Source organism: Aythya ferina (assembly GCF_964211825.1).
Source record: "Aythya ferina genome assembly, chromosome: 20".
Taxonomy (NCBI): domain Eukaryota; kingdom Metazoa; phylum Chordata; class Aves; order Anseriformes; family Anatidae; genus Aythya; species Aythya ferina.
Window position 1 is genome coordinate 2,173,152 of NC_140318.1, and position 10,507 is coordinate 2,183,658.

At 48.4% G+C, this 10,507-nt stretch overlaps 1 protein-coding gene across 1 annotated transcript in view; it reads left to right on the plus strand.

The window, feature by feature from the left end:
* Positions 1-10,507, plus strand: part of TTLL11 (tubulin tyrosine ligase like 11) — a 59,134-nt gene that overhangs the window by 42,448 nt on the left and 6,179 nt on the right. The window contains exon 10 of the mRNA XM_084493809.1: positions 142-4,386. The gene's annotated coding sequence lies outside the window, so the exon portion shown is untranslated. The remainder of the gene's footprint in view (positions 1-141; positions 4,387-10,507) is intronic.

Sequence of the window (10,507 nt, forward strand, 5' to 3'; positions counted from 1 at the left end):
ATATACTTTTTGGCTGTTTGTTATCCTATTTGGAACTGCATTAACATCTGGAGCAGATTTTTTTTTTCTTTTTGCACATATCGTCATATTTCCCTTAAGTAAGTACAACTCTCTACAAATTAGATCTTTATTATTTAACAGGATGTTTTGTCAAGAATGCTGGACTATACCACTGGAGCTCTTTTGGAGGAGTTCTACAGAATAGTCTTATTTTTCAAGAAATGAACTGTGAGTTCCATAATCACACTCTTCTTGGGGGTGGGGGGGAGCAGAGACACGAGACTGGTTGTAAAGAACACGAATAACTTGGAACTTCAGGGCTGCTCAGCCAATTTTTTTTTATTGCCTCATATTTTATTACCATAATGTATTTCTACATAGCTTGATTTTTCTCCTCTGTTCTGTTCTTTACTGTTAATAATCTACTTGTGTTCTAGTGTTTATCACACTGTCAAAAACTCGAAGTTGTAAGATGGCACAATGCCTGGGCAGTTAGGCTTGGATTTGAGAAAATTACCTGATCTTGATGTCTAAATGTTCCAGTGGCTGGCATACCAGAAATGTTACCTGGAATACACGAAGTGTGTTGTCAATACAGAGAAAGTCCATGCATTTAATGTCATAGACTAAATGCACACACAATATTGAGTGACTTTTTGCTCTAGGAAAAGTTCAGTATTTACTTTCTTGATTTTTAGGTTTAAGCAGCATGCATTTTCCCAAGTGGCAATCGGTAGCATGGCAATACAGTGCAGAAGTCCACACATTTAATGTCACGGACTAAATGCACACACAATATTGAGTGACTTTTTGCTCTAGGAAAAGTTTAGAATTTACTTTCTTGAGTTTTAGGTTTAAGCAGCATGTGTTTTTCCCAAGTAGCATGGCAATACAATGCAGAAGTCAAGCTGCGCATGCAAGAAACTAATACCTAGCATGTGCTAATAACAGATGTGGGAGTAGTTTCTTCTCTTATTCCTCTGTAACAGAAATAAGAGTAATAGTAGACGATAGTTGTTTTTTTTTTCAGTGGCTAGACAGTTTGAAACTTTGTGTTGTACATAAGAGGGTGATTGTAGACTAATGCCACTGCCCTCTGCCTTGTTTAAGTTTCATAAAGATTATTGCAGTATGAAGATAAAATGCCAAACTCCAAGGTCTGGCAGCTGTCAGAACAAATGAAGCTGAAAGGGTCATTTTTTTTTTTCACACTTTCATTGTAATATATTTGAAGGCATTCACAAGTTGAAAAATGGTTACTTCTCATTTTGTGACATCTGACATTTGTCTTGCAATTGGCAGTGTGTTACTAGAAAATAGCTTACAGTTGCTCTCATCTTGTGATTGATGTCCTGTAAAGACAGAGTTATAGAAGACTAAGATTTGAAATGGTATAAATGCGAATACCTTTCTTTGGAGCTTTCTACTAGTACAATCTATGCCCTAAAATATTGTGGGATTTTTTTTTTTTTGCTATTATATAAGTTACCCTGATACCAGTGAATTAAAATAATTATTGTATATAATGAACACTAGCAAGATCTCGACTTTGAGATCTTATATTCTCTGGATCTAATACTGATTTTCATAACCTGTGCATACACAGGTTGATGCAGTATACCCTATTTATTTCCAGTTTCAAGTGTGAAGGGTCCTTTGTAGAATACATAAAATATTCAATTATCTGCCTCTAGTAACCCAGTGTTAATATATTTATATAATTGGAAAATTGAATGCCGTATTATTCTCAGGGGTGGGAGGTGGGGGGTCTTGCAGTAAAATAGGAATGTACTACAGAGACCTCACAACAGTCACACTTCCCTTCCCTTCCATCTAATGCAATTTCCTCGCAATATTACTCAGCATCCAAAGCAATTTCACATAGCTTTTAAGTTAGCAGTCTGTGCAAACACAAGAAAATGACCAGAGATGCAGAATTCAGAATATGAATGCTAATGCACTGATAATCTGTTAATCCTGAGATAGCTTTCTAGCAGAAGAAGCAATAATGAAAGGTATGCAAGTGTTGTTTTTTAATAGTAGTTTTCTATATATTATTTTCAGAGAATAATGTGCTCACAAATGGAATACTGAATGCTATATATAAACATTGCATACCAGTGAAATTTTTCTTGTTATCAGACACATTGGGTCTGGTATTTTCACTGGATATAAATCAAAGTAAACCACCTAAACCATCTAAAGCAGATTTGAGGCAAGTGTGTCCAGAATTTCAGTCCAGTCATTCCCCTTCCCTGCAGGCTTGGATCTAGCCCGAATACACCTTAATTCACTAGGTGACTCCTTGCTCAATGTAGATTTTTTGTTACTCTGCATGGAGCTGTTGTAGTCCCAAGTTACTTGAAATTTTTCTTCTGCCTAAACTTGATTTGGCTCTTGAAACTGAATCGCTCTCTCTGCGTGGATCACTTTCCTTGCCATGCAGTCCTAGCTGCTTTCTTTCAAAACACAGTTGGAAAGGGAGATGCTGAGCTATTTATAATGTCAATGCTTGCTCAGGTGTGAGACCCAGGTCCACCTGCTTCAGAGTTTGTCTTCTCAGCTGGAGCTCTCCCCCCCTTGCTCTGCAGGTGACTCCCTTTTATCTGCTCTATGCCTCTGGTTGCATTAATCTTGTGTTCAGCCTATCAAGAGGTGGTCAAAGCACCCTTCTAAGAGATAGAGGATGCAGTTTGGAAACCCACATGATGACGAGCGATCTTCTCCTCTCCCATCTGAGCCTAGCCGTGCATGGTTTGTTGGAAACAGGGTAGGTGCCTGCCCTCATACTGAGTGCACTGGTCAGAAGGGGCTGGAGCCTCTGCAGAGATTTTGGGGGTGTGAAAAGGGCACTGCTCCACACTGTGGGATGGAGGAGTTCTCGAGGCAGTGTCACACTGAGGCTGTAGGTAGAGACTCAGGAGGAGCAGCTCCCACCTGGATCCTGCGTGGTCAGTGCCTCGACTGCTGCTCCTACCTGCTATGGCGTGAGCTATAAATTACTTGCAACATACCCTTCATAGTGTTGTGAAGCTGTGCCCTGACCAACTTTGTGCTTGCCTGCACTTGTAGCCTCTTAGGCTTTAGAGAGGGAAAGAGCTGAATGACATCTCTGTTTAATGTTGCCAACCGAGTGACTTCTCATTCCATACTGACTTTTTTGTGCAGCGATTCCATTGCACATGATTGTTCCTGTGTGTGAAACAGGAGCCTCAACACCTGCCACCATGCGGACTTCAGCGCCAGGCTGGCATTGCTAATCAGTCATTATGACAGCTCTCCGTTCCTCGCCAGCCCCGTGTCTGACCTTATTCTGATTTCTGTCTGATGGACAGTGACAATCTGCTTCTAAATATTACCTAGTTCCCTCTAATTTGTTTCCTTTTCCATCATGCTTTACTGTGTTTCCTCCTAATTCCAAAATTCTGTTTTTCAACTTGCCTAATAAAGTGATATGGTCAATTTGGCTGAATCCAGTAGTTTAAATTTCTTGTTGCTGTCCGATGTTTTCTGGAAGATGAGTATCTTATTTTTGAAGGTGAATCTGTCCTGCTTCATCTTTTTGGGGTGTTATCTTGCATCAGCGTTTGTTGAGTAGATGCATCAGTTTGAGCTTTTCCATGTTGCTCAATCAGAAGATTGATCTCTGCAGCTTTATGCGATTAGTGCCAGCCCTCGAGCCTCTCCTCGCTCAGTCTGCCATGGTAATAGTGGTTTCCAGTGCGTGGGCTTCCTTTCTTTGAGTTTCTTAGGTTAGAAATGTGTAATAAACTATTATTTTGCAAAATCAAGCCTTTGCAGCATCCCTGCGTGGATTCCAGAGCATCCTGACACACAGCCAGGACCACCCGCACCCTGGACTTGGGACATGGCCGGTCCTACACCGTGCTTCTCACTCTATGGGTATATTTTTATATTAATACAAAGAGCTGTAAATGGCTGTAAAGCTAAATGCACAGAATGCATCCACTTCTCTCCCCAGTCCGTGTGCTCTGAGGAAACGCCGACAGCCCCTGCCACAGGAGGGGCCCCTCAGCATTGCCCACACCTCGCCGGGCCCCCAGTGACGCTGTGGCCATGGCCGTGCTGCCAGGCCTGGTTCTGCTCCCCTCAGGGCCTCACGTGGGCTGTGGCACGTGTGTGGTGGTGGCTGAGACATGGGCAGTCCTTGTGCCTGTTTTTGGTGCAGAAAACGGTGTGTTAATAGAAAATGATGTGGTGGTGTTTGTGTCTGAGCGTGTGCTGCTGCCTGACGAGGACAGGTGCTGCGAGGAGCCAAGTACCTGCACCTGTGGGGTGGGGCCCACAGGGCTTCCAGAACCTTCCTGCCCAGCACTGCCCAGCAGCAGCGGCCCTGACCAGAGGCAGCAGCACGGCCTCCTGCCGGTGAGTGATGGCTTCTGAGGGGGCTGAAGGGACACTGGGGCTGAGACCTGTGGGCAGTGGGGTGAGGAGGGTGTGGGGGGGGCCCGGCTGCGTGGCCTTGTTTGCTTGGATCGTTTAAACCATGGAAAAATCCCTCGGTCCTGGAAGTAGGTTGGAAGTAGTAGGTTAAACAGTGCTCTGGCAGTGTAAAATCCAGCATCCCTTGGTTCATTAAGATTAATTTGTTAAGAGAAATTCCCCTGCAGCGTCCTTCCGGGGAGCTTTTTGATGGTTCCGGGGTTGGCGCCTGGTGGCTGCGTTCTGCCACAGTGCTGTGTGTTACAGGGCGCTTATAAAAGTGGCTACCCCATGGACTTTGTGACTTTCACACCATTTAAGCCTTTTCTGTTCAACTGCACCTCCTGCGGGGGGATCTGGGGACCTGGTGCTTTGGCTGATTGACTTTAGATCTCATGGGGAATCTGTGTTGGAGCCAGGACCGGGGGCTGTTCCTGATAACACATTCACTGCTTTCACAAGCCCTCATTATTAGGAGGACCCAGAGAGCTGCATTTTTCCCAGCGTTCATGCAGCTTCTGAGCAGCCTGAGGTGGAAGTGGTGGGAGATGGTGAAGAAATTTGAAGGAACTTTGTCTTTCTGTGCTGACAGCATCAGTGCTCTGTGTGGCATACATCCCGCTCTGCCACGGGCAGTTAGTTTTAACCAGTCAAAGGGCAGAAGTCGAGCTTTAGTAAACATTTTCCACCTCTTTTTCTGCAGAGAGAGATGTTCTGAAGCATATATTCCTTGGGGAGCTAATTTAGGGTCATGACTACTGAATACAATGTCTATATTAGCACTATTTAATAATGTATACTTAATGTGTCAAAGATCCATGCGAATAGCATTTACTAGCTGGTAGGTTTGTCACTGAATGAAGTGGGTCACTTCCATGACAATTGTTACTGTGCTTGGGCAATGACAAAGAGGCAGATTGCAGGCAGCCCCCCTGGTTTCTGACACTCCAGCTCTGTGAGCTTGCAGTGGTGCTGCCGTGCAGTTTGTTAGCTGGAAACAGGGAAGCAAGGTTGAAGCAATTGGCACATCTGTTCTTTGTTGTGCCCTTTTCCACCTCTGATGTCCGTCTTGTGCAGAAGTTGATCGAAGCCTCATAAAGCACGGAGCTGCCTCGGTGTTGTATTAACGCTGCGGGACTCTGGAGGCTGTAGGCACGGCGTGGTGTCACGAGCTGGTGTGCTGTCAGACCTGAATTCCTCAGCATCAACTGAATCCAGGGCTGTGTTTACAACTGGCTTTGCTAATACTGTTCAAGTTACTATTAAATGGACCCAAATCCAGTAGTGATTTATAAGTACTGCTAGGAAATGCACCAGTAGCAAGTCCTGGACAAATTGTACTGGGAGAATCCGTGCAGGTGTAGAGGGGAAGAATTGGGTTTTCGTTTGCTGCCCACAGCAGCTGGGGTGGGAGTGCAGGAAGGAGAGCAGCAGAGGCCCTGAGGCTTATTGCAAGTTGAAAGTGCCAGCGATCTTCAGTAGAACACAAACAGATTTTTAGAAAAGTATTTTTTTTCTTCCCTCTGCTCACCTCTTGCAGTCTGTTTAATCAAAGAGCTTCATTTATTTTTCTTGAAACTCTCACAGCTTTTAACATCTGTGTTTTTCTTCTTTCTTTTTTTCTTCCTACTCCCCCTTTGTTGTCATTATGAAGGAGGAGAGAAGAACTGAACTCTTTCACCTTCTCTCTCCTGATCCTGCTTATTTTTGGTGTTTCCCAGAAATTAGATTATTGAACTCTGTGGTTTCATTGATGTTACCAATTTTCAGAGAGCATTGCTTTGCAGTGGAGCAGAGGGTTATCTGAACTCAAAGCTGCCCTGCAGGCTTCAGCCAAGTGGGGAATTGGGTGGTTGAGCTCCTTCTGCCTCTGTCTCCTCTGGCAGGGCTTTGTTCAGCCCTCCTTTATAGTGGGCTGTGGACGCGGGTACCTTGTGCTGTGCGTAGCTGGAGAGCTGTGGTGGAAGGCAGCACAGAGCTGCCTTACCGGGTGCCTTTACCTGCAGCCCTTCTGATATGTGGGTGAATCTGGCAGGCACCTGCTACCATCCAAAGGGTTTCTGTGCCTCGTCCAGTTTGTGACAAACAGGCCTGCGAGTGGTTACCTCAGTCTGTGTTATCCCTGCTTACAAAATGACTACAAATCTCTTGGTAGCAAAGTGGGCAGTTAAAGCAGTGGTATTTACATGGTGCTGCCTTTTAAATGGGCTTGGGAATAGCTGCTTTCTCTGCTTCTGAGGCCGTGGATATTTGAGCCCCACGCTGCCATCCCTGCAGCAGCCTCCTTGTGGCCGTTCTTGCCAGCTTGCTGTCAGAAACAAGCCTGGTGCCCATCCCTCTGCGTGCCAGCCTGCAGCTCACGCCTGCACTTCCCAGCCTGGGCAGCTGCCTTGGGTAAAGCCTCCGTGTGCCAGCTACTGCCAGCACCAAGCTGCAGCCGAGCTGGCCAAGCTGGGAGGCTCAGAGGTGCTCTGTTCTGTGCGGTTCAGCTGGTGGCTGTCAGCTTTATCCTCTTTGTTCTCATCGTCCTGTCTCGGATCTGGTGGACCGAGGTTTCTCTTTGTGTAGGCTGGGACTGCTGGGCTTGCAGTGCTGCAGGTGATGGCTTGACTCCTTCCATCCCTGATACAAAGGACGGGGATGTTCAGCTGGTGGCTGGCACTGGCCCAAGCTGCTTAGCCTGATGCCTCCTCGTGCCGTGCTGTCAAGCTGTGTGGGTTATTCGCTTACTGCTTTAACTGCTGCAAAGCCCTCGCTCCTTTCTGCACAGTGCAGCTCATCCAGGCTCTGTGCTGGGCGCAGCAGCTCCAGCAGAGGAGGCAGGTTGCTGAGCCCATTCCCTCCACCCAGCACTGGCTGTTTGTCCCGCAGGCTGCAGTGTGCTTGGTGCCCACCTGGGCAAGAGCCGGCTGCTGGGAGCACTGGCTGAGCTCTCGCTGTTCCCAGGTGATGTCTGTTTGTACAGCTGCCGCCTGCTTTTGGAGGTGCTGACGGGCACGACTGCTGGTGTGCCTCTGCCTGCAAGCGCTCGAGTGTGTTCAGTAGTTAGAAACCTGTCCTAAAAGCTGTGCGTGCTCTCTTTGTGTCTCTAACACTGCTCTGCTCAGTTAGTGGTTTTGCTACCTGTCTTGGCTTTCAGATGGGTTTTTGTATGGGTGAGGTGCGTTGAGAAAATCCAGGCAGGGGCAGGAGCTGGCTGTGGGTGCCTGCTGGCCTGCTGTGCGGGGGTTCACCTTTCAACAGCTCTCTCGCAGCTTAGGAGGAGACAGTGGGGGAAAAAAACACCTGTGTCTTGGTGAGGGTTGTGAAGGGCTGCTCTGTGCAGAGGGAGAGCGCTGCTGTGGTTCCTTCGTGTGCTGCAGAGGTCCTGTGTGGGTGAGGGATGGTATCGGGGCTCTGAAGTCCTGCTGGAATCTCCTGTTAGGTATCTCCAGCTGCCTCTTGTCTCTGCTCAGCTGGGCTGGACCACTCTTGCTCTGCACTCTGAGAACTACCATTGTTTATCAGTAGGAGTAAATAGATAAAAGTGTTTCTTTTTGGCTAACACTTCCATGCACGCCGTCTTTGGAGTGTTCTGCTCGCGTGGTTTGTCTCAGCAGGACGAAGGCCTGAGCCTCGTGCCAGCCCTGCCCCAGTTACATGTAGCAGAGCTCGTGCTTTTCTTTTACATCATTTCTGCCTTCCTTGCCTTCACTTCACCTTAAGCACACACAGACACACATGAAACAACCAAAAAAACCTCCACTACCCAAATAAATCCATCTGGTCCCTGTCTCAGCCTCATTTAACCTGCTGTTGAAGAGATTGTATCACCTGGTATTCAGCTGAAACCCATTACCTTGCATGCCCAAGCATATCATATTGAATTACCTTCACCCATAGGCCTGCAGTGTTTGTTAACAGCTAATGGCATCTTTTAAGTTCGAGGTGATTTATTTGAACGCGCTTCTATTTCCTAGTGCGGCAGGGGTTGTGTGTTTGTGCTTTAAACAGAGCTCAGCGACAGGGTGCAGGTGGGCTCTGCGGAAAAGGGCAGGAGAAGCTAAAAGCAGGCTTGCTTCACACCTCCTGAGCACAGCAGAGCTGGCGCCGACCTTTCCCTGTTCCCACTCCTTGCACTACCCCGGCCAAAGCAAGCATTAACAACTGGGGCGGCTTCGGCTGCCTGCACACCACTTGGTGTGCTCGCTGTGCTTGTCTGGCTGTCCTGGGGCAATCCCTCAGGTACCGGGGGGCTCGAGGTCCACCCGTTCCTCCAGGGGTGTTGTGGGGAGGGGGCTGGTGTGCCATGGACCGGCCCTACCTCCCCCAGCGGCAGTGCTTCGCCCATGCCTGGGGTGGGAGCGCTCCTCACAAGCTCAAGCCCCATCTCCCTGATTTATCGCCTGCAGGCTGAGTTTAGCCTCGTGTTTGTCCTTTCCTCGGTGCAGCTCTCACTGCTCTTAGTTCAGAGAGATGAGGGAGGAGTATGGATTCAAGGTGGAAAAAACGTTACTGTAATAAATCAAAAGCAATCAACTTGGGATCTCTGTTGTTCAGGTTTTATTTCTCGAAGATATGGCACAAAAATCAAACGGTTGAAGTGATTCAATTGTAGCTCACACCAGCAATGGAAAAATCTGATAATGTAAAGGGCCTGCATCAATATTATTTATGAGTGGAATTGTGCTTGCCGTCAGGTAGGAAACTGGAAATCCTACAGGTGTCCAGATCTTTGTGCCTCTTCCTTTTGCCTCCTTTTTTAATAACCAAATAACCTAATCTATGTCTCTCTAAGATCAATAATGGAGCAGGGCACGTAATGACAGACTGGGAAACGTTTTCCCCTGGGTGAAGGGAGTGTGTCTTAAAACTGAGCCTGCAAGTAGCTTTGATCCTAATAAAACCAGGCAGAAGTAGCATGGCGCATTAAATGAACGCAGCGTGCAGCCCGCTCCTGCTGACCTCCCGCTGCACCCACCTTGCCAGCTCGGTATCTTTCATCTTCTCTTTCTTTGCTAACGTTGCTCCTGACTGGTATTTCGGGGTAGTGCTGGGAGCTGGCTTCAGTCTGGGAGCCTGAGTGCTCCTCCACGAGCAGCCCCTGCTGGGGGTGGTGAGGGCAGCACAGGAGGGGCAGTGCTGAGGTAGAGCCCGTGCTCTGCCTCCCAGCCCCAAAACTGCTCGGTCTGCAGGTGGGGGCGTCCCACTGTGCTCTGAGTCCTCAACGGGTGTGAGAGGTGAGCAGCGGCTGCACGTCCTGGGAAGAGCCTCTCTGGAGGAGTCCTGGCAGGAGAGGCCCCTTTGCAGAACCTTGGGTGAGTCCTTAGGCTGCAAGGGTTGGGTGCTGGGGGGCTCGCAGCAAGGGGAGTTTGCTGCTGGGCAGCGCTGCAGCCTGTGCCCCTGAGCAGGGCTGTCAGCAGCCCTAGGGTGGCTGGTGGCATTCCTGTGGGGCATGACACGAGTGTTTGCCTCTCCTCAGTGCTGTGCCCACATGGCACTGGGCTCGAGGCTCAGAGCACTGCCCAGCTCCAGCCAGGGTCAGCTGCCACCCAGCAGCACCGGTTTGTGTCCTTCCTGGAGGATGTGGAAGAGTGCAGGGAGCTGGTAGGCACGGATAAAATAAAGTTGTGAACAGCGAGAGGAGCTGAAATAGCAACATCGACAGCAGTTCCCAGATAATGATCTAATTAGCACAAACAACAAGTTTCCACTAATGACTCCTGTTCTTCCAGCCCCTTCCTTTCTGCCTGCCTGTCCTTATTGACTCCCCCAGCAGTGGGCGGCTGAGCTCTCCCTGTCCCTGGGGCCGAGGCTCTGGAGGTTTGTTCACTGCCGGCTTTGAGCTGCTTCCCCAGAGGATGTTTGCTCTGGGGCTGGGGCTGGCGTGCGTGGGATGGCTGCGTGCGGAACAGGGAGGGAAGGAGATCAGCTGTCTGGCTTTTCTAGCATGCAAGAGGCCTTGGGAAAGTTGTGCTCCAGCTGCATGTCCCGTGTGGAAAGGAGGACGATGACATTCAGCTACCGCAGAGAGGCTGGGGGCTGAGTGTGAAGGGCTTGGAAAACCACAAGTGAAAGATGCTTG